Source organism: Eschrichtius robustus, chromosome 16 (assembly GCF_028021215.1).
Source record: "Eschrichtius robustus isolate mEscRob2 chromosome 16, mEscRob2.pri, whole genome shotgun sequence".
NCBI lineage: Eukaryota > Metazoa > Chordata > Mammalia > Artiodactyla > Eschrichtiidae > Eschrichtius > Eschrichtius robustus.
In genome coordinates this window covers 76,722,705-76,750,195 of record NC_090839.1, presented here as the reverse complement: position 1 = coordinate 76,750,195, position 27,491 = coordinate 76,722,705, and the positions used below count along the sequence as shown (strand labels likewise).

The 27,491-nt window shown below is 40.9% G+C and overlaps 1 long non-coding RNA gene across 1 annotated transcript; it reads right to left on the bottom strand.

Moving 5' to 3' along the window:
• Nucleotides 1-14,182: 14,182 nt before the first annotated feature.
• Nucleotides 14,183-27,475, bottom strand: LOC137778452 (uncharacterized). Its single transcript, XR_011076895.1, has 3 exons — nt 27,390-27,475; nt 15,552-15,583; nt 14,183-14,587 (listed from the first exon to the last, which is right to left on the bottom strand). It is a non-coding gene; the product is annotated as an uncharacterized lncRNA (long non-coding RNA).
• Between the last annotated feature and the right edge of the window lie 16 nt (nt 27,476-27,491).

The following is a 27,491-nucleotide window of genomic DNA, read 5'->3' as shown; positions in this document are numbered from 1 at the left end:
CAACTACAGCTTTAGCGCCGATCCATTCCTCCTAACTTCTAGATAAGAATTATTAAGATAACCAGAAAGAATTATCCCCACTTCCTGACAGCATCCAACCTAGAGCAAATCTCCCCTTTCTCAAACCCTCCTAGAAAATCATCTAACACAAGCCCCAATCCTTAATAAGTCCTTTTTAATATGCACTTGCTGAGATGCCCAGAATGGGTTCCCCATGGTGTGCCGTCTCCCTCATTCTACTACAGGTGTGTTCCTGGTAGTCTTTGGCTGGAGGGCATTATCAGAAATGGAGGATCCACAGAGATTCAGCTGAGGCCCTCACTACCTTGGACTGGAACCTTTGACTTTAGTAATAATGTGCACGTCTGAGACCCCTTGTGTCTCTAACTATTTGAGGTGCCATCCTACCCATGGCTGGGAGGTAAGTTCTTGCTGAATTGAGCTCTGATGTTTCATTGAGACCCTTGAGTGTTGGGATTATTTTGTTTATTTTCCTTGGAGTAAGGTCCTCTTCCATTTTTTTGGTTATCCAATTATATTTTTATTTTTCCTTGGGGAATTTGTTTTCTGGCTTTCTACATCTATCTGCTCCCATGGTTCCCCCCGTCTAGTGTTTTGAATGTTGTTTGTCTATAAGAGGAAAAGTCTATAGGGAAAGGATGGGTATGTAGCCCTGGATGTCTGAGGGCAACACGAACCTGTTATTTATTGCTCAGTCTCTGGTGGCTGAACACCACTTATCCCTCTAAGAAGTTGGGGATGCCAGCCGCTCAGGGGTCATGTAACTAGTTAGCATGCTGGAGTGTCCTTTGTTATCAGAATTAACCAGACAAATCACTCCATCAACCAAGGCCCAATAAGTCTGCCCTACAGCAAGCCCTGGAGACTATGGAATTCAGAAGGTATCCTCAAACCAGTGTGCTTTGAATAAACTTTGCCTCAGATTGCCATTCCAAACCTTTATAAGGACTTCTTTCTCAGTTTTGTCTGTGTCCCTGAGAACTCCTTTTTTTCATTTCTTCTGCCCAGAATCAGGTCGTTTTCTCTGGCTTCTGATCAGTGATGACTGGTCTTTGGCCAAGTTCTAGAGATACAAGGTTGCACAGCACTGGCCTTATGAACTCTTGTCTCAACTAAAACTGGCCCAAATACCTGATTCCTTCATGTTTTCTCACAATTACACTAACTTGTACCCTTATCTTTCTAACTGACCCAATTTCACTAGGGACAATTTAGAATTGCAGTGGCCATGTTGGGGAACTTGGGACAAGAACAAGATTCTTTATTTGAGAGTTACCTTAGAACAAAAAGATAAGAAACCCTCATGAGGAGATTGTCTTGGTTGTCAAAAAGAGAGATTATTTTGTTTGACATAGGTGATATTTCATTTCCGTACTTTGGAGATTAATAAGTACTGATTTTTAAATTGTATAGCTCTATGAAATTGTCAAGCGCCTAAGATAGTTTTAAAATTAGGTGGAATGTCACTCTTTGTGTGTGTGTATGTATATGTCAAAATCTGGAGGGTTTTTGCATTTAAACTTTCATCTTTACTTGCAGAAGGGAACATGGATTAGCTTTTTAGAGTGATAGTTTCATATTTGTCTGTAGTAGCTCCCTCTCACTTTTTTTGCTGTCCATTTTCCTCTCTTGGAAAAGTTTAAAGATTAACTTATCAAAAAAATATTTCATTGAATGTGGGCAATCCAGTTAAATACAGTTGGCCCTCGAAAAATATGGGTTTGAACTCCACAGGTCCGCAAGCATACGTGAATTGTTTTCAGTAAATATATTGGAAAAAATTGTGGGGGGATTTGTAACAATTTGAGAAAACGTGTAGCCTAAAAATATCAAAAAAAATTAAGAGAAAGGTATATCATGAATGCATAAATTATAAACAGATACTAGTGTATTTTATTATTTACTATCATAAAATATACCAAATCTATTATAAAAAGGGAATATTTGGGACTTCCCTGGTGGCGCAGTGGTTAAGAATCCGCCTACCAATGCAGGGGACACGGGTTCGATCCTTGGTCTGGGAAGATCCCACATGCCGCAGAGCAACTAAGCACCTGTGCCACAACTACTGAGCCTGCGCTCTAGAGCCCGCGAGCCACAAGTACTGAAGCCCGTGCACCCTAGAACCTGCACGCTGCAACTACTGAAGCCCACGTGCCGCAACTACTGAGGCTGCGTGCTGCAACTACTGAAGCCAGCACACAACAAGAGAAGAGCCCGTGCTCCGCAACAAGAGAAGCCACTGCAATGAGAAGCCCGCGCACCGCAACAAAGAGTAGCTCCCGCTCGCCACAACTAGAGAAAGCCTGCGCGCAGCAACGAAGACCCAACGTAGCCAAAAATATATATATATATAAAGAAAAAGCAAAAATTTATCAAAACTCACACACACAAACATTTACAGACTATACATGGCACTATCGATTATACTAGGTTACCAGAAGGCAGTCATATTGCTGCTTCATTATCAATGCATGAATCGTTTTATCTGTAAATAAATATAAATTTCTTTTTCACACTATCTTTTGTTTTGTTTTTTTTTTGGCTGCCTTGTGCGGCATGCAGGATCTTAGTTTCCTGACCAGGGATCGAACCCATGCCCCTGGCAGTGGAAGCACGGAGCCCTAACCACTGGACCACCAGGGAATTCCCTGTCTTTTCATTTTTGATGTCTAGTGTTACTAATACATTTACTATCTACAATGTAACATAAGGCAGTATTGACGTAGGTACTGACAGATGATTCATCTTGTAAACAGACCATGTAAACATATGGTATCAGTATCGATAAATACAATCAGTACTTTAAGTGTATTTTCTCTTCCTTATGACTTTTTTTTTTTTAAACATCTTTATTGAAGTTATGACTTTCTTAATAACATTTTCTCTAGCTTACTTTATTGTAAGAATACATTATATAATACATATAACAAAAAATACGTGTTAAATGTTTATATTATCAGTAAGGCTATTAGTAGCTAAGTTTGAGGAGGGGGTCAATTGTGCCTTGGGGGGTGGGGGACTGGGGGGTGTTGTTTCTTAAGTTCCTTAACCCCCACGTTGTTCAAGGGTCACCTGTAATCAAAAATGTCTGAAAGAATTGCTAAACTATATATGTTTCCTTTGTGGGCTCTGAAAAGTATATTTATGTAATAGGCTTTGTAATTATAGATAAGGCCTTAGTTCCAAGATAAAAGAAGAGTTTTTGGCGTGATCCAGTGTATTTGCATTTTAATTTGCCATGTAAAAATAATGCCAGCACAATATTTTGGTTTGTACAAGATCAGGGTTAGTTTTCTTATGATTTAAACCTTTTTACTTTTTATATTGATTTTATAAGTTAAGTAAATTATCTTAGTTTTCATATATGATTTATCTTTTGAAATTTTTAAAAATACTCACCATGCTGTACATTACATCCCCAGAACTTATTTATCTTTTTTTTTTAAATTTTATTTATTTTTTACTTTTTTATTTTTGGCTGCGTTGGGTCTTCATTGCTGTGCGCAGGCTTTCGCTGGTTGCAGCGAGCGGGGGCTACTCTTCGTTGCGGTGCGTGGGCTTCTCATTGCGGTGGCTTCCCTTGTTGCAGAGCACGGACTCTAGGCGTGCAGGCTTCAGTAGTTGTGGCACGCGGGCTCAGTAGTTGTGGCATGCGAGCTCTAGAGCGCAGGCTCAGTAGTTGTGGCGCATGGGCTTAGTTGCTCTGCGGCATGTGGAATCTTCCCAGACCAGGGCTTGAACCCATGTCCCCTGCATTGGCAGGCAGATTCTTAAGCACTGCACCACCAGCGAAGTCCCTAATTATGTTTTAAGGCTTTCAATTTATTACCTATTTGTGTATTTATATATCTGTGAATGCCTAAATACACATATATGTAAAGGTATATTAATAAATCATTTACTGAAAATTGTTACATGAATAATATATAAAAGGAGGAAAATGAGAATTGGGGCTTTTTTTTTTTTTAATGTCCAGACTAGTAGAAGTTCCTTCCTTCCTTCCTTCCTTCCTTCCTTCCTTCCTTCCTTCCTTCCTTCCTTCCTTCCTTCCTTCCTTTCTTTCTTCTTTGGGTCTTCGTTGCTGTGCATGGGCTTTCTCTAGTTGCAGCGAGCAGGGAAAGTCTACTCTTTCCTTTTTGTCACTAAAAATATCCTATTAACTCTTGGTGCTTTTTGACATACTCTTAAATCATTTTTTAAAAATTAATTAATTAATTTTGGCTGTGTTGGGTCTTCGTTGCTGTGCGCAGGCTTTCTCTAGTTGTGGTGAGCGGGGGCTACTCTTCATAGCGGTGTGTGGGCTTCTCATTGCAGTGGCTCCTCTTGTTGTGGAGCACAGGCTCTAGGCACACGGGCTTCAGTAGCTGCGGCACGTGGTCTCAGTAGTTGTGGCTCACGGGCTCTAGAGCGCAGGCTCAGTAGTTGTGGCGCATGGGCTTAGTTGCTCCGCAGCACGTGGGATCTTCCGGGACCAGGGCTTGAACCTGTATCCCCTGCATTAGCAGGCGGATTCTTAACCACTGCACCACCAGGGAAGTCCTTAAATCATTTTTGAAAAGAGTTGTGTTTTTTTGAAAGTTAAATTCCTAATAACCATTGTTGTTCATTGCTGTGTGTTTTTACAACATTGCCTATAAATATATCTTTTCTTTAGATATTTATTTATTACTTATATGTTGTTTCCTCTACAACTGTTCTTGATTTTGCCTTTCCTAAATTCAGGCCCCAAATTTAGGCTAATAAAACTATTAGGATATTTTTTTGTGTGCCTAAGCTATGTTTGGGTTTCCTAAAATAGCCATCAAATAGCACAAAGATCTGCTCCTTTTTTCTATAAAAAGAACAATAGGAATCATTAGGTTTATCTGGAATTTACCAAATTTAATTAATTCAAAACTATTGTGAGAGCTCTTTTGTCTACTAAACTCACAATTTAAAAAAATAATAATAAATTGAAAAGAGAGGTTATCTTTCTAAGTTATTTACACATAAGTAAAGTATATTAATATGAATATATGTCAAGAATTGTATACTTTTCAAGTTAAAAAATAAAGCATACATATTTAAGCACAAAGACTGGTATGATAACTGTCTACAAAAAGATCTGTTTCCAGAATTTTAGATTCACAAGCCCCTTCCCTTTTTGTTCATGAAAAGTGTGATCAAGCATTTGGGGTACTGGTCAGTTACATGGGGGATAATCAGAGGCCTACTGCTTATTTCAGTTTTTTATTAGACCCAGTAGTCAAGACGTAGATGCCTCATCTAAGAACTATAGCAACAATAGCAGAGTATGGGAAATTTTCCCTTGATTTAGTTCTAAGGTCTCTACTAACTAAAATGGTTACCCATTCTAAAGACTCTTCTGTTGACAGAAAATGTTCAGTACTTCTCAGCTGGTGGCCTATCTGCCTGTGAAATATTATTGTTTCCTTTTACATATCACTGTCCATCACTGCAACTCTGTAAACCCAGCCACCCTCCTAACGTGAAGAAGGAGAAGCCCATGGCTGTTTTTCTTTGTTAGGGAACTGTCAAAACCTGATGTGCTCAGTTTTGTGGCAAGGTGACCGCTGCAGGCTACCTGTCTCAGGCAGTCATGTCAGCTGGCTTCCAGTTGGTTCAGCAAATGCAAGTCCATGGAAGGAGAATGAAAAGCAGGGGGAAGGGAGAAGCCAGGGCATTTCTCTACCAGCACCCTCCTCCACCCCAACTCCCATCTCCACATTAAGTATCATCTCCCGTGATGGCAATAGCTCTCACGTGGGTCCAGCTCCCACAAGGAAGGTTGGCCACAATTCTGGCTTCTACAGGTGACCCTGGCCCTGGGATCTGGTAACACTGCCCTTTGTTCCTCTAGTTCCAGGAGTGGTAACAGCTTTCTTCCACTGTTAATTTTGGGGTTGCCTCACAGTCTCCTGTTAGGCTTCTCAGCTATTGGTTACTATACTACTCAGCAATAAAAAGGAACAATCTATCGATACATGCAACAAATTAGTTGGACCTCAAGGGAGTTATACTGAGTGAAAAAAAGTCAATCTCAAAATGTTCCATACTGTATGATTCTGTTTATACAACATTCTAGAAATTACACAGTTATTGACATGGAGAATGGATTGGTGGTGGCCAAAGGTTAAGACAAGGCTGGGGCAAGGTGGGGTGGGGAGAGGGGATGTGTGACTATAAAGGGATAACACGAGATATCTCTGTGGTGATGGAACAGTTCTGTATCTTGATTGTGGTAGTGGTTACACAAATCTACATGTGACAAAATTCCATGTGTGCATATAACTGTATATATACACACAAATGCAATGAATGTATATGAAACTGATGAAATCTGAATAAGGTCTGTGGATTGTACCAATGTCGATTTCCTGGTTTTGATACTGTACTACAGTTATGTAAGATGTTACCACTGGGAGAAACTGGGTACATGGTACCCTTTTCATACTATTTTTGCAACTTCTTGTGAATCTAATATTATTTCAAAAAAATTTTTTTAATCCAAAAAGAAAGAAAGAAAGATTCCCTGACATCTATAGTAGTCCCTAGAAAATGGACAGCAAATTAAAAACTTGTAGATGTTTTTCTGTTATCTAAGGAAGTAGCCATAGTAAAAATGGAGTTCAGCAAGAATGCTTCTTGATATTGCCTGAATAGCAGAGATAAATTGACAACATTGAACCAACATTGGTGGGGGGTAACTTTAAGGGTATTGCTGAGGATTTTCCAATGCACATCTTACCAGCCAGTGACATATTCCTGGTAAGACTGCAAAGGTAGGACATGGACAAGAACCAAAGCCTTGAGGCTCTGTGAACACCTCCAAATGAACTATAAGTATGTTCTAGTTATTGTTTATTCTCAGGGTGGATTGAGACTTTTTCTTGCTGGAGAGCTATGGACATATTAGCAGGGAAAAAATTGCTTGATTTTTAAATTCCCACCGTTGGGGAAAGGGGTCTCAATTTATCTCTCTAGTAACAAAGAGACATATTTCACTGGTACCATTATTTTTAAAAAATTCTTTATACCTTTTACTTGGAAAATACACTGTCCATATCATCCACTATCTTCAGCAAAAAGAAAGAGAACTAAAGGAATGAAAAAACTCATAATTATCAAAACTCTCAGAAACCCAAAGTTTTGCCATTGCCCTTGATAAAATAAGATCAATTGTGGGTCCCTCCAGGACCCACAGGTTATCTCCTTCTGAGTTAACTGCTCCATGCATTTGGGAATCACTTCCAATCCTAGACTGACCCCATTATACTTACGTGACTAACTTCTTCAGGGATTCATATAATACCTCCAGATTTAGCACCAATAGATATAAGCTGCATTTCCAAAACACCCACCTAAGCAGCTCTGCATGATCTGAAACCTGGAGATTTGGTCTTCTGGAAAAGAATCAGAAAAAAACTGCCCTTGATCCTCTACAAAAAGAACCTTTAACAGATAACTGACATAACAATAAAACTCCAAGTTGTTGATCTTTCGGTTCGTATTTCCTAAGTGAAAAGAGGTACATCACTTACTCCAGAGTACTGGGCATCCAGTCCACTGGGGGACCTCAAACTGAGGATTGTTAGACATTTTCTGGAAGTTGCTGACTGTGGGCAGCTTCTGTCCAAGATGAAGGGAAAAGGTGCTAACCGCACATGTGAATAGCTTCTGCAGAACAAGATTTTTTGCTTCTTCAGTGCCCTCTTCCATACCCTTTGTTCTCCTAGTAATATTGCCTATTATTGTCTTTAACATCCTCTTTAACTGATTAAAAGTTATCTTAATATGGTCTTCCCTATCCTCATCCTGTTACTTTTGACCCCTTGTGGTCTCCTTTCACTGCTTAAAAAAAAAAAAAAAAAATGCTGGTGTGTATTTCTCAGACCTTAGGTATTGCTCTGAATTTAACTCATTCGTGGAACCGTTGCCTCCCCATCTAATCCTGCTGACAAAAAAATGTAATAACTTCAAACACTTCAGAAGGTAGATATCCTTCTACAAGTCCTTTCTGGTCTTAAGTTTTTCTCACATAATTAATTCCAAAGTTCAGTCTTACAAACTTGTACTTGAACGAAATGCTTCTGCTGAGGTCGTTATAACCCTACCCATAAAACCTAGGTCATCAGGAATGGGATATAAGGTTGGGGCTATCTTTGCTATAATAGTCAGTCTATTCTCTTCTGAGACACTCCAACCTATTTGCAAGCACTATGTAACTCCACTCAAGGAATCTGTCCACCTCAAGAGTCCAAAAATTGGGTACTCCCAATACAACCTATGCCTCAGTAGGGTCCGACTTCCTATGCAGACATCAGGCTTTTACCTGCCTGCTGCACTCTAACTTATCCTGTGTATTCAGAGTAATTGTTAAGAGCCTTTCAGATATTTTAAACTACCACTTCTCCAGAAATCTCCAAAATGAGGCAGGCTGTTCAAGAACAGGCTATTCAGGAAAACTCCCAGGAGGGATAACCTATTTCATTATCATGTATGCTGTATGAGCTATACTTCCCAGAGGGGGGTAATAGTACTGGAAAAGGTGATCCAAATCTTGCCTCTAACCTCAGCAGACATCATAAATGCCAACTTCTACTCAGAAGCCCAACAACTAGTTTAAATTTAAATTCATTAACCAAGGGGAAATTTATGCTTTGGCAAACACTGCTTGCTGCCCCTATATAGATACAGGTCAAGTTGAACAGCCTGTGACTATGCTAAAAAAAAAAAAAAGTCACTTGAATCGCTAAAAAAGGCAAGCTGGACTTTGGGACATGTTTTCATTGCCTGGATTTGATACTCTAGGCCCCTGTCTTCAAGATCTGTTACAAGGATTAATAACTATTTAGTTTCTGGTAATGTCCTGTGGTGCAGTTGGCTGATGTATTCTGGTCAGAGTTTTAAATGCTACTGTGCAACCATCATCATGTCAGAGGATTTGAGAACTCATTCTGCAACAAAAGGAGAAGGAAAGACTAACCATAGGCTCACTATAGATGTTCTCTTGACAGTCTCCTGATGAACAAAATCTTGGCAATGGTGAAGAGCTGGCTAGTAGGCTAAAGTTCTGAGGCTTGACTCCATCTGCCTTTGGCTAAGAGGGAGACAGAGAAAGAGAAAGCATCCTCTGACAGCCTGGAGCTGGCCTGGCACTATCATCTAGGCCTTGGTGTTGATAGGAGCTAGTATGACACTCACAGCTAGACTGTTGTTTTCTCTTGAGAAACATAAACAATTTTACAGAACACCAGTATCACAGAGACAAGGCCACTCTGTCACTGTGATGGATCAAGATAAAAACAAGACCACCCTGTCGTTATGTCTGAACACAGTCAAAAACAAGAACATTGGGGCTTCCCTGGTGGCGCAGTGGTTGAGAGTCTGCCTGCCAATGCAGGGGACGCGGGTTCGGGCCCTGGTCTGGGAGGATCCCGCGTGCCGCTGAGCGGCTGGGCCCGTGAGCCACAACTGCTGAGCCTGCGCGTCTGGAGCCTGTGCTCCGCAGCGGGAGGGGCCGCGATGGTGGGAGGCCCGCGCACCGCGATGAGGAGTGGCCCCCGCTTGCCGCAACTGGAGAGGGCCCTCGCGCAGAAACGAAGACCCAACACAGCCAAAAATAAACAAATAAATTAAAAATAAAAAAAAACAAAAAAACAAGAACATTATCCAAACAACAGAAATGCCAAGTATCCCTATTCTGCCTAATATAAATTACTTCACTTTCTTTATCAATGATAGCTTTAATCTTGCTCCTTTCTTCCCACCATTTAGATAAAAAGTTTTAAGATACCAATCATAGAACTATTCCCCACTTCCTCACAGCATCCAAATCAGAACAAAGCCCCTTTCCTTGAATCCTTCCCAGAAACCTAACACAAGCTCAAATCCTGTAATAAGTCATTTACAACATCTCTTACTGAGATGCCTCACAGTTTCCCGTATTGTGTGGTCTCCCTCATTGCAATGAGTCAGTAAACCCAACTTTGTTCAATTATAGGTTTGTTCTTGATAGCCTTTGACAGGAGGGCATTGACACTGCAAACTGGACTTTTTTTTCACTGAAAAGATACTGATTTTTTAAAAATTTATTTATTTTCTTTCTTTCTTTTTTTTTTTTTTTTGGCTGCATCCAGTCTTAGTTGCGGCATGTGGGGTCTTCGTTGAGGCATGTGGGATCTTTCTTTGCGGCACATGGGCTTCTCTCTAGTTGTAGCACTCGGGCTTCTCTCTAGTTGTGGCATGTGGGTTTTCTCTCTCTAGTTGTGGCACGTGGGCTCCAGAGCGTGTGGGTTCTGTAGTTTGCGGCACACGGGCTCTCTCATTGAGGGGCATGAGCTCAGCAGTTGTGGCCCGCGGGCTTAGCTGCCCCGTGGCATGTGGGATCTTAGTTCCCTGACCAGGGGTCGAACCCCCATTCCCTGCATTGGAAGGAGGATTCTTTACCACTGGACAACCAGGGAAGTCCTGAAAAGATACTGATTTTTTAAAAGTTGACTCAAAACAAGTTTTTTTCTTCTTTGAATTTTTGAATTTTAATTTTTTTATACAGCAGGTTCTTATTAGTTATCTATTTTATACATATTAGTGTATATATGTCAATCCCAATCTCCCAAAACGAGTTTTAAGCACTATGAAATCATACAAACTAGGTTTATGGGTTTTATTTGGCCTGAGGGCTGCCAGTTGTAACCTTTCAGTTGGATGATCTCCCCTCTGGATATGAAGGTTGATACTGCTGTGAATGGTTAACAGCTTCAGGATGTAAGCTGAACCAGGGATAGAACACATACTTTCACATGTACTATTTCATTTAATGTTCTTTTCTACTTAAATCATTCAGAACTCTCTTGATTCTATTCGTGCTGTGCCATTTGCAAGGTTGCCTGCTGCCTGTTTGCCTATAAATGAGGTCAGATCCCTATTTTACAGGAAGATGCTGATGTATACCTGTTCCTTTCTCACTGTCAGCCGGTAGCCATAGGAACTGTGATCAAGCAAACAATAACACCTCCATGATTGAATCCTCAGGGAACAAAGTTCATTTTAATGAAGTTAGCCTGATCACAGAGGAATCTGGGGGACTTTCTGGGCTTCTCAGCGTTGTGCCGCCTCCTGACTTTAAGCTGGCTCTGGAGAAGAAGAAAGTGGAGCTGTCTCAGGTATGGGCTTCTTACTGGGAGCTGGGACTTGAGCCCGGCAGAGAAAGGCTGTGGGGAGAATCCTTCCAGGCCTGCTTCTCCTGAGAAGAAAGCAGAAGAGCCTTGTATACCAGGTCCTGTGGTCTCTGAGGGCATTGCTAGTTCTGTGAGTATATGAATTGAGCCTAGAAGGATTCTAGCATAACTCAGGACGTTGGCTAAAATATCTTTAAGGACTCTGCCAGCCCTGGAATCATAGGAGCAAGGGACCCAATTCTGTGATATCTGCTTTGGCCTGTGAAGATGGGAAGGAACAGAAAAGGCTTTAGGCCAAGTGATGGTTTATACCCCACTAACTCACTTCCCTTTCTGTATCCCTGCCATTCCCCATACCATACATCCTTCACTCTGTTCTCCAAAAAGCCCAGGGACTTTAGCCTTCCTCTCACTACCTGAGGTGAGTCCTGGGAACCCTTAAGCCCACCAGACCCCTGCCTTTCCCTTTTCCTCTGCTTCATGGGCCAAGGTTTCTGCCTCAGTTTCCCTGCATGACAAAACAGTTTCCCTAGGACTGGAGCTAGCCCCAACCCCTTGGCAGCCCAGAGTCCCCTGGCCAGTGCTGGCTCTTGGGCTCAATACAGTCTTCCTGTGCTCATAATGTCAGGCCTGGCCTTACTGTAGAAGTGACTGATTACTCAGAATATAGCCACTACAGGGAACCTCTGAATGCCTCTCACATAATATATGGATCTTAACACCTGAATCAAGATACTTTGGATACTGTCCAGTGGGCCATGGCCACCATCTTTCAAGGAGTGGCTCAGGGGCAAGATCAAGTTCCCAGTCCAAGTCTCCAGTCCCACTCTTATCTCCTTTCTCACTGAGAGAGAGACAGAGAGACAGACAGACAGGCTGAAGACAGAAAGTCCTAAAAACGATGTGACATTTTTCTATCAATCAGTCACCTAAGGCAATGGAGGGTTGAATCCTTATCCATCCTTGCCCAATATGCACCTTTGAGGCTTCTTTTATCATTAAAAAATTTTAAATTATTATTGGAAGGGTAATATACATGATAAAAAGTTCAAACAGTAACAGAGTATACAGCGTAAAATAAGTTTTCCCCTCACCTTGACCTCTAATACTCCAGTCCTCCTCTCTAGAGGCAGCCACTGTTCAGTTTCTTGTTTATCTTTCCAAGATATTCTGTGTACATATAAGCACGTGTGTACCTAATGTCCTCCCTTTTGTGAAACATACATATTGGCATACTATACGTTTCCCTGCATTATACTCTTTCCACTTGATATATCTTGGAGCTTATTCCATGTTTGTACAAATAGATATGTCTCATCCCATATAGCAGCTTCAGAGTAGTATTCTATTATGGATATACTATAATTTGTATAAGGCCCTACTGGTGGGACAATTAAGGTTTTTTTTTTAATATTATAAACTATGTCTCAGTGAATATATTTGTAATATTTCTTGGAATACTTGAATGAGTAAATGTGATAAATTCCTAAAAGTAGAATTTCTGGGTCAAAATTTATGTTCAGCTTGATAGATATTTTCACTTTGTCCTGCAGAGAGCGTAAGTCAGTCAGTTTACACTCCCGTCAGCATTATGGGTGGGCCTATTTTCCCACAACCTCACCAACAGAGTATTTACAGACTTTTGATCTTGGTGTGGTTTTATTAGTTTATTCATCAAAATAATACACATATATTATTGCCAGGCCCTGAGATGGCAAGAATAATAATTCTACAAGAATGTAGAAATAAATTAGATGAGTCCCGAACCTTGCCTTGATATAGACATACAAACTATAATTTTTTTTCTTTCAAACTATAATATTATCTGGAAAATGCAACAGTGGTACAAGGTACAAAGGTAGCCCAAAGAAGGGAGGGGTTAATTTCATGTTTGGGGAAAAGTGGGGATTGTTCACGGCCGGGGAAAACTTTGTGAAGAACATGATATCTGAAATAAGTTTTGAAGAATTCACTTATTTAACAGATTTGTGTGTAGCGCCTTCTATGTGCCAAGCACTGTCTGAGTCCTTAGGATACATTAGTGGCCAAAGATTCCTGCCCTCATGAAGTTAATGTTCTAGTGAGGGGGCAGCCAGTAAACAGTAGACTTAATGAATAAATAAATTATGTAGTATGTTACAAGGTGATGGGCACTATAGAAGAATAAAAAGCAAAGTAGGGTAAGGGGATCAGGAGTGTCTGTGGTGGAGGGGGACATGAATCGCAATTTTAAGTAAAGTAGTCGGGTAGGCCTTGTCGAGAAGGTGACTTCTGAGAAAAGACTTGAAGAAAGTGAGCAAGTTAGCCAAGCAGACATCTAAGGAAAACTGCAGGCAGTGAGAACAGCCAGCAGCACAAAGGCTCTAGGAAGAGAGTAGACCTGACGTAATTGAAAAGCAGCAAGGAGGCCAGTGGACTGAGGGAGGGAAAGGACAGTAGGAAATGGGGTCAGAGAGGTGTTAGGGGGCTGGAGCTTGGAGAGCCTTATAGGCCATTGAGACAACCTTGGTTTGTTTTTTGTCTCTGGGTCCTCGCATTGCTGTTCCTTCTACCTGGAATCCTCATCCCCCAGACCTTCACACAGAAAACTCATTCACATCCTTCAGGCATCAGCTCAAATATCACGTCCACAAAAAAAAAAAAAAATCCTTCTCTGATCTTCTTATTTAAAGTGACCTGTCTCTTATTCCCTGTATCTTCATATTCATTTCCTTTTATCCATTTCAGATTTACTTGTCGATCTTTCTCACTACAGTAGAGGCTTTATGAGGTCTGGAGCATTATCTAACTCATTCGCCATTATAAGCCCAGCATCCAGACACAAAGAGTTGCTCTGTAAGTATTTGCTGAATGAATATGGGTGGAAAAGGAGAGAAGGATGATTTTTTTAAATAGGAATATAGTTGGTTTTTTTTTAACATTTAAAAAAAATTTATTTCTTTTTATTTCTTTTATTTTTTTGGCTGTGTTGGGTCTTCGTTGCTGCGTGCAGGTTTTCTCTAGTTGCGGCGAGCAGGGGCTACTCTTTGTTGCGGTGCGCAGTCTTCTCATTGCGGTGGCTTCTCTTGTTGTGGAGCATGGGCTCTTCTCTTGTTGCGCACGGGCTTCAGTAGTTGCAGCATGCAGGCTCAGTAGTTGCGGCACGCGGGCTCTAGAGCGCAGGCTTAGTAGTTGTGGTGCACGGACTTAGCTGCTCCACAACATGTGGGATCTCCCTGGACCAGGGCTCGAACCCATGTCCCCTGCATTGGCAGGCAGATTCTTAACCACTGCACCACCAGGAAAGCCCGAGAAGGATGACTGAGGAAGCAATGAGAGATGAGAGGGGATCTGGAGCACAGTGGAGGGGTTGGCTTTGGGCTGGAGGAGGGACACATCTTCCTCTGTGAACAGAGACGAGGAGGAAAGTTTGGACAGGTATGCAGGCTATGTAGGGTGAGGGGGTGTGTGACAAGTGTAGATGATAAAGGATTTCATAAGTGATGGCCTCTTTCTGGTAAGGCCATCTGCTGACAGTTCAGATGGACGTTTCAGAGGTTGGAAAAAGGATTTGAGGAGAGTGGGAGAGATTTAGAACAGTTGCTGGGGGGAATGGGAGAGAGAACTCACCAACATTTTGAGACTACCATGTGCCAGGTACTGTATTGAGTGTTGAGGTTATAGAGATGAGGAGGATGTGACGCAGTCTTTGCCTTTCAGGAATTCACAACCCAAAGGAGATAGATTTTCTACAAGAAAGTTAAAATGCAGGGTGCCGTGTACTGTAATGAAAGGAGTGTTGTAGAAGCATGATGGGGGTGGGGGCTCAATTCTGAGGGTGGAGGAAAAACATCACAGTGGCTGTGACCTTTGAGGTTGGTTTGAAGAAAGAGAAAGTGTGTACAAGGTAGAAGTACGTAAGTGTGTTCCATGAAGAGTACAGTGCTAGCCTAAACTATGGTGGTGTGGAATAGCTAGAATCGCAAGATGTTTATGTGGCTGGAGTGAAAAATGGAAAGATGATGCTGGGTGATTGAGGCTAGGTTGTGAAGGATGTCCCAGGAGGTGGAACTTTCTCCTGGAGTCAGCAGAGGTCTTTAGGAGGGCAGCGGAATCTTGAGATTGCTCTTTTAGAAAGCTAATTGAGTAGGCAATGTGCGTGATGTATTGAAGGGAGGAGAAACTGGAGGCAGTGAGAAGGGTTAGGAGATAGCTGCAGTAGTCCTGATTAGAGATGAGAGCCTGAAACAATCAAAGGCAGTAGGCATGGAGAGGAGGAGAAGGGTACCAGAGACAATTCTGATGGTGGATGGAATGGGTGGGGTAAAGGGAGAGGGTGGAGTCAAGGCTGACTCAGAGGTTTCTTACCTGGGAGACTGGGTCGATGGTTCTCCTGTTACCTGGGATGAAGATGCAGTAAAAGGAGTATATATTAAGGAAAAGTAATAAGCTCAGGTTTTTAAATAGTGGCAAAATACACATAATGTACAATTTACCATTTTAAAGAGTACAATTCAGTGGCATTAAGTACATTCACAGTGTTGTGCAATTATCACAGCTATCTAGTTCCAACATATTTTCATCACCCCAAAGGAAACCCTAAACCCATGAAGCAGTTATTTCCTAGTCTCCTTTCTGCCCATCCCCTGGCAACTACTAATCTGCTTTCTGTCTCTATGGATTTGCCATTTCTGGATATTTCATATAAATGAAATAATACAATAAGTGCACTTTTGTGTCTGGCCTCTTTCACTTAGCATAATGTTTTCAGGGTTCATCCATGTTGTAGCATGTGTCGGTGTTTCATTTTTTTCCTCCAGTTTTTTATTGTGGTAAGATACACAGAATATAAAATTTACCGTTTCAGCCATCTTTAAGTATACAGTTCAGTGGCATTACATACATTCACATTGTGCAGTTATCACCACAATCCATCTCTAGAACTTTTGCCACACAAGGACTTGAACAAGAAACAGACGTACGTTGGAGTGTACGTTGCTGCTATGGCGGGAGCTCCAGGCCATACAGCTGCCCTCATGTATTTTGTTTTTGTTTTTTTTTGGCTGTGCCCTGTGGCATATGGGATCTTAGTTCCCCGACCAGAGATCAAACCCGTGCCCCCTGCATTGGAAGCGTGAAGTCTTACCAGTAGACTGCCAGGGAAGTCCCATGCCCTCATATATTTTGGGGTTCTGTTGATAGGTGTGTATAAAGTTTATAACTGTTATATCTTCTTGATTAATTGACCCTTTCATCAATATATAATGTTCTTCTTTGTGTCTTGAAACAATTTTTGACTTAAAGTTTATTTTGTCTGATGTTAGCATAGCCATCCCTGGCTCTCTTTTGGTTACTATTTGTATGGAATATCTTTTTCTATCCTTTTACTTTCAACTTGTTTGTGTCTTTGAATCTAAAATGAGTCTCCTGTAAATAGCATATAGATTTTTTCTTTTTTTAAATCCATTCTGCCAATCTCTGCCTTTTGACTGGAGAGTTTAATCCTTTTACATTTAAAGTAATTACTGATAAGGAAGAACTTACTTCTGCCATTTTGTTATTTATTTTCTGTATATTTTTTGTTCTTCAGTTCCTCCATTACTACCTTCTTTTACGTTTATTTGATTTTTTTTTTTTTTAGTAATGTACCATTTTCATTCCCTTTTCATTTCCTTTTCTGTATATTTTATAATCATTTTCTTAGTGGTTACCCTCAGAATTACAATGAGCATCTTAAACTTATAACAACCTAGTTTGAATTAATACAGCTTAGCTTCATACCATACAAAAATTCTGCTCCTATACAGCTCTGTCCCTCTCCCTTTATATTGTTATTATCACAGATTATATCTTTATACATTGTGTGTCAGTTAACAGATTTATAATTATCATTTTATGCATTTGTCTTATAAGTCATATAGGAAAAAATGAGGAGTTACAAAGCCAATTATACTGACTTTTATATTCACCTATGTAGTTACCTTTACCAGTATTCTTTACTTCTTTGTATAGCTTCAAGTAACTGTTTAGTGTCCTTTCATTTCAGCCTGAAGGACTCCCTTTAGCATTTGTAGGGCAAGTCTGTTAGTAGTGAACTTTTGGTTATGTGGGACTCTTAATTTCTCCTTTATTCTTTTTTTTTTTTTTTTTTTTTAGGCTACGCTGGGTCTTAGTTGTGGCATGCAGACTCGTAGTTGCAGCATGCATGTGGGATCTAGTTCCCCTACCAGGGATCAGACCTGGGCCCCCTGCATTGGGAGTGTGGATTCTTACCCACTGGACCACCAGGGAAGTCCCTCCTTTATTCTTTTTTTTTTTTTTTTTTAAATGGGAAGAAGGAACAAATACTTTTTTTTTTAATTTTTATTTATTCATTTATTTATTTATTCATTCATCTATGGCTGTGTTGGGTCTTCGTTTCTGTGCGAGGGCTTTCTCTAGTTGTGGCAAGTGGGGGCCACTCCTCATCACGGTGCGCGGGCCTCTCACTGTAGCGGCCTCTTTTGTTGCGGAGCACAGGCTCCAGACGCGCAGGCTCAGCAATTGTGGCTCACGGGCGTGGTCGCTCCGCGGCATGTGGGATCTTCCCAGACCAGGGCTCGAACCCGTGTCCCCCGCATTGGCAGGCAGATTCTCAACCACTGCGCCACCAGGGAAGCCCCCTCCTTTATTCTTGAAGGACAGTTTTGCAAGATATAGAATTCTTAGTTGACAGTTTTTTTCTTTCTGCATTTTAAGTGTGTCATCCCACTGATTTCTGACTACCATGTTTTCTGATGAGAAATTGGCTATTTATCTATTGAAGATCCCTTGTACATTACAAGTTGCTTCTCTTTTGTTGCTTTCTGTATTTTCTCTTTATCTTTGGCCTTGGACAGCTTGATTATAACGTGTCTGTGTGGATCTATGAGTTTATCCTACTTGGAGTTCATGAAGCTTCTTGGGTGCATATATATAAAAATAAAATTTGGGAAATTTTCAACTACTCTTTCTTCAGATATTCTTTCTGCCCTTTATTCTCTCTCATCTCCATGTAGGATTCCCATTACTTTCATATTGGTATTATTGATGGTGTCCCACAAGTTTCTCAGGCTTTCTTTATTTTCATTCATTCTTCTTTCTTTATGCTCCTCAGATTGGATAATTTCATTTGACCTATCTTAAAGTTCACTGATTCTTTCTTCTGTCTGCTCACATCTTCTGTTGAACTGCTCTAATGAATTTTTCATTTTAGTATTTCCTGATGCTTTGACATTTGGGGTCTTGCTGACCTGGAAGATACTGCACCTCCCAGGGCTAGCCAGTTCCTAGAGAGAGTAAAGGACTCATCTGCAAGTGTGTCTTTCATATGCAAATCAACCAAACCAAAGCCTATACCCCCAACCACCTCCTTTATCAAACCTCTTACACTCTAGGCCACTATCCCTCTGTCCTAATCACCCCAGGGCCAGATACCAGGGAACAGGGACAGCTCCAACACCCAAGAACCCAGTGAAGTTTTTCAAACTAACCAATCCAGAGTATGCTTACCCTGCTTCATCCATTCCTTCTCATGTTTCCACAAAATGTGGGGGTCTTGCCCCACATTTTTTTCCCACTCCCACTGCCTCCTGACTGACCCTGGTGCTCCCCCATGTTGCCCTGTGTGGTGTGCTTTGCCTTTTGCTTCTAGGTATCTCTGAGTATAAAAACTTCTCCTTTCATGACATTAATTTCTGTGTCGTCTTATCATACCCAACTAAAAGAAATTCTGTGTACATTTTAAAACATCATTGTACTTTTTAAAAACATTATTGTACTTTTCAGTTCCTAAGTTTCTATTTAGTTCTTTTTTTATAATTTCTACCTCTTTATTGATATTCTCTATTTGTTGAGACATTGTTCTCCTGGTTTCCTTTAGTTCTTTGTCCATGTCTTTAGCTTGTTGAGCACATTATAGACAGTTGATTTAAAGTCTTTGTCTAGTAAGTCCAGAATCTGTGCTTCCCAGGGACAGTTTCTATTACTTTCTTTTTCCTGTGAACGGGCTGTATATTTTTGTTTCTTTGCATGCTTTGTAATTTTTTGCTGAAAACTGAACATTTTGAAATTATTATGTTGTGGAGAAAAGAGAGAGAAAAGGAGAAGAAAGGGGTGGGGAAGAGAGGAGAGGAAAAGAAAAAATACTTTCCAGGTCTTTGCAGATTGTCTCTGTGTTGGTGCACTCCTTCAACACTTAGCCAGGCCATTTACAGCTCTGCCTTAGCCTTCACTTCCTGCTGTGCTGAACCTAAAGACCAGCCAGAGGTGAAAGCTATGGTCTTCTCAGGTATTTTATGAGCATGCATCCTGTCCTGGATGTGGGAGCTTTTCAAAGCCCTATTTACCAAAGATCCTCATTTCCCTTTTTTTTTTCCTCTCTGGAGTTTTGTATGTCTCTTGTTTGTCTCACCTGTTATCTTTTGTCTTGGATGGCATTGGCTTGTTCATTTGGCTTTTAATGTTTTCTAGGAATATTCTCCATGAAGGTATGTCTCTGCCCTGAGGGTGTTCTGAGTTAGGCAAAACAGGTACATCAGTCCTTCAGGGAACCCATGGGTAGGTCAGAACAAACAAACATAATTCCTGGGAACAAGATTCACTCGGTTGTCTCTGGGGCCAGATATCCACACCAGGAACACAGGCTTCTGTTTTTAAGACTGCCACTGTGCCAGGAGGGAAATGGAGCAAAGCTAACATTAAAACACCACAAAGCTCTCCTACCCTGTTTCTGTGACCTTTCTCTTGATTAAGCATTCACTTAGTTGTTATAAACCTTTGACTATCTCCCAGAGTTCTGATATGTTCATTCTGACAGTTTTTCTCAGGTTTTTTCAGTAATTCTGGGGAGGTATAGGCTACTAGAGGTACCTACTCTGTCCTTTTCACTGATGTCACTCCCTGAGTTCAGTTTTGAACATGCTAAGTGAGGTGCCTAGATGACACCAAGTGTAAACAAAGATATAAATTCCTCAGGCTAGAGATCTGTTTGTTATGTTCACTACTGGATCCCCAGCACTTAGAACAGTCCATGGCACACAGTGGGTACCCAACAAATGTATGTTGAATGAATGGAGCTTTATAGTAAAAATATGAAAATATGGACATTAAACTTCAATGTATGGCTTAGAGATAGGGATTTTTGAATCATTGGTGTATATCATAATCATACACTAATCATACACTAACTGAAGCCACTGATGAAAAAGAAGTTGTTTTCAAATCACATTAGTAACAAATAAATCCCTTTTTAGGACAAAGCAAAATTACTACTGCCACCTACCTCTGTAAAGTTAATGACTGGCCCTGTGTGTCCTTCTAGACAATTTAATATCTTTTTTTTTTTTTTTTTTACCAAATAAGATATACAAATGACAAATAAGCACGTGAAAAGTGTTCAATACCATTAGTCATTAGGGAAATGCAAATAAAAACCACAATGAGATACCACCTCCAAAGCACTAGGGTGGCTATTATCAAAAAGAAAATAACGTGTTGGTAAGAATGTGGAGAAATTGGAACCCTTGTGTATTGCTGGTGGGAATGTAAAATGGTGCAGCTGCTGTGGGAAACAGTTTGGCAGTTTCTCAAAGAGTTAAACATAGGATTACCATATAACCAAGCAATTCCACTCCTAGTCATATAAAGATTTGAAAACAAGGGCTCAAACAGACACTTGTACACCAGTGTTCATAACAGAATTATTCACAATAGCCAAAATGTGGAAAAAATCTAAGTGTCCACCAACACATGAATGAATAAAGAAAATGTAGTATGTATCTGCAACGGAATATTATTCAGCCTTAAAAAGGAAAGAAATTCTTACACATGCTATAAATGGATGAACCTTGAAGACATGATGCTAAGTGAAATAAGCCAGACACAAAAAGACAAATATTATGATTCCACTTATATGAAATATCTTAGAATAGGCAATTCATAAAGATAGAAAGTAAATAAGAGGTTATTAGGGTCTGGGTCAGGGGGGATATTATTGCTTAATGGTTACCTAATTTCTGTTTGGGGTGATAAAAAAGTTTTGGAAATAAATTGTAGTGATGGTTGCACAACATTGTGAATGTAACTGATTCCACTGAATTGTACACTTGAAAATGGTTAAAATGGCAAATTTTATATATATTTTAACACACACACACACACACAACCTAAAGGAGAAAAAGAAACAGGTCCTCCTTTAAGGAAACTTACGACCTAGTAAGAGAATTTGGACATTTTAAGGAAAAAAATTAAAGATTTGGTGATAGAATCAGAATAGTGATGGCCTTTGGACAGAGAAGGTAGGGAGTGAAGGGGAATGAGGGAAGTTCTGGGAGTGATGCAAGTGTTTTATATCTTGATTGAGGTGTTTTCATAGGCATTACATTTGTTAAAATTTATGAAATTTTACACTAAAGATCTGTGCATTTCACACTATATAAATTTTACCTCAGGGGGACAACATATTAGTTACTACTAATCTCTTGACTATTAATATATATTGCAGTTATTTTCTCCCACTTCTCAGTTACATGTTTTTTTTTTTTTAAATATATTTATTTATTTTTAATTTTATTTATTTATTTATATTTATTTTTTGGCTGTGTTGGGTCTTCGTTTCTGTGCGAGGGCTGTCTCCAGTTGCGGCAAGCGGGGGCCACTCTTCATCGCAGTGCGCGGGCCTCTCACTATCAGCGGCCCCTCCCGCTGCGGAGCACAGGCTCCAGACGCGCAGGCTCAGCAGTTGTGGCTCACGGGCTTAGTCGCTCCACGGCATGTGGGATCTTCCCAGACCAGGGCTCGAACCGTGTCCCCTGCATTGGCAGGCGGATTCTCAACCACTGCGCCACCAGGGAAGCCCTACATGTTTTTTTTTATCATATAGAAGTTTTAAATTTTAAACAGTTAAGTTTATCAATTTTTTCATGTATGGTTTCTGTATATATGTGTCCTGCTTGAGAAAGTATCTCTTATCCCAGGCTTATAGACATGTTTTCCTTTTTTCCCCAATATTTTTATTATGTGTGTGTGTGTGTGTGTGTGTGTGTGTGTATTACATGTAGCTATTGACTAGCTGGAGACCATTGGCAAGTTTCCTAACATTGCTAAGCCTTGGTTTTTTCATCTGTAAAGTAGGGATAATATTTTGTTATTGGCATGGTTGAACGAGGTAACATTTAAAGGCCATTAAATGCTTGACCCATTTAGAAGTTATTCAGTAGTGGGTAGCTACTGTTATTATATGTTATGTGATTATTTATCTATTACGGTATTAGACATTTTATCATAATTTTTTTGTGTGTCTGCCTCTTTCACTAAGGCATTTCATTGGTAGGAAATATGGCTTCCCTTAGTACCTAACCAAGTGCCTGGCAGTTAGCAAGTGTTCAGATATTTATTGAATGAATGAATTGGTTGATTGAATGGATGAAACCAAGTCATAAAGGGAGAAAGCAGTAATGTTATCAAGCAGTTCTGATATGAAACTAAACACAAAACTGAGGTTTAACTAGGGTAGAAGGAACGTTATTAAGTATCTAGGGGCTCTTGTCCAAGGATGAGCTCCAAGAGGACTGAGGTTCCACTGATTTAAACTGCATGCAAATGTTTAGATGAAAGTGCATTTTTCCAGGGAGAGGGTCCAGAAGCAGATTATAGTTCCAGGAGGCCAGGGATCCTGAATGCTTTGTTCCCCATTGTATTCCTAGCTCACAGAATAGAGCCTGGCAGCTCACAGATGTTTATTGAATGAATATCTGCCTGACTAAATGAAAAGCTTTCATTGGATTCTCAAAAGGGTCTTTAGTCCCCCCAAATTTTAAGACAATAATTTGGAAGGAAAAAAATCAAACAGGTCTCTGAGAGCAGCTTTATCTGGGCCAGAGCTCTGAGAGGAATTTATCACTGTGGAGTGATTGAGGAATCCCTCCTGAGATTCCTTTCAAGGAACTGGTTGATTCCCTTATCCATCAGCTTTCTGATTCTCACATGATAGGCTGTAGTCAAGCTTGAATCATAAGCCAACTTCTGCCACCTACTATCTGTGTGACCTTGGTTAAATTAAACATGTCTAGGACCAGGTTTCCACAATAACATCCTTTGAGGGCCTGCTGAGTGGATTAACTCAGAATGTTGGTGTAATACTGGAGCATTATAGTGCGCAACCAATTTTTGTGTCTTCACCGGTTCTCCTCCAACTTTTTTTTTTTTTTAAATATATAAGACATTTGTTCACATCCATTTACCCTGATTCTCAGACCTCGAGGCAGTTTCTTGCTCTAACCAGTCTGCCTCTACTGGTCCATAGGATTTGTTTGGTTTGGCAAGTAAATATCAATTATTGTCATTTATAGAAACTGCTGTCCAAATACGCCTAATTGTAGCACAAGAATAATGGGGGGAAATCATTTCTTGACTTCCTATTGTATACCAGCACTACTGGGCACTTTCATGTCTTATCTTACCCTACAAATTAGACTTGTCATTAAGTAGAAGCATTAACAAAATATTTGCTATTTGGATATTAATTTTGTACCTGGACCATAGAAGGCACTAAAAAAATAACTGTTGACCAAATAAACTTTCTTTTACATTTTAACCTAAACTTCACAAACATTCAAGCACGGGCAGACATGCTCCCAACCATAAAATGAGACTGAAAATGGGTGAGTTCTCAGGGAAACTGGCTTGTATGAAGCTGTTTTTAGTAAATTAATCAACAAATATTTACTGAGTGAATACTATGTGCTCAAACTATGAAAAAACCTGGGGCTTGTGAGAACATAGTACTCCAGGAGCTGAGGTGCAGGTGGGGAGACTAGATCAAGACTGGGGAAGTTTACCTAGTTGGCCCAGACTGGGCTGGACATGACTGAGAGTGAATGGGCGGAGACTTTTGTAGGTTTTCAGGAGAGATCTCTTGGCAGAGCTGACGAAGGAGGATTTAGTGGGAAAGGACTGGATTCAGTGTTGGGACACTTGGGCTCTAGTTCTGGCTGAGGCTTAACTGGCTGGGAGACTTGGGGCAAGTCCCTTAACTTCTCCAGACATCAGTTTAGCATCTGGAAAATAAAGGAGGGTGGTGGTATTGTTGAACTTGTTCAGTTATTAAGTGCCTTCCAATTCCTAGATTCTAAAATTCTGACAGCTACACTTATTTTTCCTTTGAGAAGAAAATACTTCCTACACTTGGAATTGCAACAATCAGTGGCATTTATAAAACACCCACTATACCCTAGGAGACTGTGCCATAAATCCCCCCCAGGTTTTTTTTTTTTTTAATTTATTTATTTATTTTTGGCTGTGTTGTGTCTTTGTTGCTGCGCACGGGCCCTCTCTGGTTGCAGCGAGCGGGGGCCACTCTTCGTTGCAGTGCGCGGGCTTCTCACTGCAGTGGCTTCTCTCATTGTGGAGCACGGGCTCTAGGCGTGTGGGCTTCAGTAGTTGCAGCACGTGGGCTCAGTAGTTGTGGCTCACAGGCTTAGTCGCTCCACAGCATGTGGGATCTTCCCAGACCAGGGATCGAACCTGTGTCCCCTGCATTGGCAGGCGGATTCTTAACCACTGCGCCACCAGGGAAGTCCCCCCGTCCAAGGTTTTCTAATCATTATTTTTACTTGTGGCAAAATACACATAAAGTTTACCATCTTAATCATTTTTAAGTGCATAGTTCAGTAGTGTTAAGTACATTCACCTTGTTGTACAGTGGTCCCCACCATCCATCTCCAGAATGCTTTTCATCTTGCAAAACTCAAACTCTGGACCCATCAAGCAATAACTCCCTATTCCCCTCTCCCCCCACCACTCTATTTTCTGTCTCTATGACTCTGACTACTTTTTGTACCTCTTATAAGTGGAATCATGCAATATTTGTCTTTTTGTGAGTGGCTTATTTCACTTAGCATAATGTCCTCAAGATTCATCCATGTTGTAGCATGTGTCAGAATGCCCTTCCTTTTTTAAGGCTGAATAATATTCCATTGTATGTATATATCATATATTTTTATCCATTCATATGTCGATGGACATGTGGGTTGCTTCCACCTTTTATGTCTTTTGAATAATGCTGCTATGAACATGGTATAGAAATATCTCTTGGAGACCTTACTTTCAATTTTGGGGGGTATATGCCCCAAAGTGGAATTGCTTGATAATATGGTAATTCTATTTAAAAATTTTCAAAGGTACACTGGTCTGTTTTCCATAGTAGGTGTACCATTTTGCATTCCCACCCACAATGCACAAGGGTTCCACTTTCTCCACACCCTTGTCAACATTTGTTATTTTCCTTTTTTTTTTTTTTTTTTTGATAGTAGCCATCCTAATAGCTATGAAGTGGTATCTAATTGTGGTTTTGATTTGCATTTCCCTAATGATTAGTAATGTTGGGAATCTTCTTATGTGTTGTCATTTGTATATCTTCTTTGGAGAGATGTCTGTTCAAGTCCTTTGCCCGTTTTTTTTTTTTTTTTTAATTAATTTATTTATTTTTGGCTGAGTTGGGTCTTTGTTGCTGCGCACGGGCTTTCTCTAGTTGCAGCGAGCGGGGGCTACTCTTCGTTGTGCTGCGCGGGCTTCTCATTGTGGTGGCTTCTCTTGTGGCAGAGCATGGGCTCTAGGCATGCGGGCTTCAGTAGTTGAGGCTCATGGGCTCTAGAGCGCAGGCTCAACTATTGTTGTGCACAGGCTTAGTTGCTCCGCGGCATGTGGGATCTTCCCCGACCAGGGCTCAAACCCGTGTCCCCTGCATTGGCAGGAGGATTCTTAACAGCTGCACCACCAAGAAGCCCCTTTGCCCGTTTTTTAATCAAGTTGGTTTTGCTGTTGTTGTTGAGTTGTAGGAGTTCTTTATATATTCTAGATATTAACTCCTTAGCAGAGTCACAATTTGCAAATATTTCCTCCCATTCCATGGATTGCCTTTTCACTCTGTTGTCTTTTGATGCACAGAAGTTTTAAACTTTGATGTAGTCCAATTTATCTATTTTTTTCTTTTGCTGTCTGTGCTTTTGGTGTCATATTCAAGAAATCATTGCCAAATCCAACATCATGAAGCTTTCCCCCTATGTTTCTTTCTAACAGTTGTATAGTTTCAGCTCTTACATTTAGTTCTTCCATGAATTTGGGGTTTTTTTTTTTTTGTTTGGTTGTTTTTTTGGCCATGCGGCATGCAGGATCTTAGTTCCCCGACCAGGGATGGAACTGGTGCCCCCAGCAGTGGAAGCCAGGAATCTTACCTACTGGACCGCCAGGGAAGTCCCCTTCCATGCATTTTGAATTAACTTTTGCATAGGGTGTAAAGTAAGAGTTTAATAACTTCATTCTTTTGCACGTGGATATCCAGTTTTCTTAACACTATTTGTTGCAAAGACAAGCTTTTCTCCACTGAATGGTCTTGGCACCCTTGTTGAATATCATTTGACGATATATGAGAGGATTTTGGGTGGTCGTACAGAAAGACATGGCCTCTGCTTTAAGAAAGCCTCAGTAGAATTGAATACTCAGATTATGTTTCAAACAGCATTTGTCCAGTGCCGGTTGTGTGCTCAGTGGGTTCATGTTTTCCCACACTTTACCTCTTAATCTTCCTATCCAACAAGTGAGATAGATAAGATGATCCCCTTTAACAGAGGAGTAAACTCAGTCCCCAGAAGAGCACGATTATGTCTTATGTAGGGGCAGGGACACAGTGAGGATTTGAACCCAAAGTTCTTGGCTCCACGTGTCCTGCTATTTCAGGTTAAGATGGACCTCGTGTTCTCATCTCTAAAATGCGGGCAGAAGTGAAATGAGAGGTCTCTATTGAGCAGCCTTGCAGCTGTAGGATCTACGCAGATCTATGTAGGATCCTGGCAGCTACGCATTAGGAGTCGCCAAAAGCCAGGGACCAAGCGTGAGGTGTACACGTTAAACACTATTAGACTGCAGAGAAGAACGGAACCCAAACCCCAAGCCCAACCCGGAAGGCCAGAGTCCTAGGACCGAAGCCCCGCCCCCGGGCGGACCCCAAGTCCTTACCCGGAACCAGGGCGCGGCTGGGCTGTGCTATTGGTGCGGGTGGGAGACGAGCAAAAGAAAATTGCCTGCGACGAGAGTCTCGTTGAAATGCCCCCATGGTCTCTCCGGATGGAGAGTTGACAGTTTCACAACGTCTCTAGGGTTAGCTCCCTTGCCTCTCTCCCTTTTACTCACCTCCCGCGGTGTTATTTTTCCCCTTTGCCCCTGCATTGGATGTCCTCTTGGTACGCCCCCACCCTGACCAGGAGGGGCGAGGCGGCTGCCCGCGTGGGCACT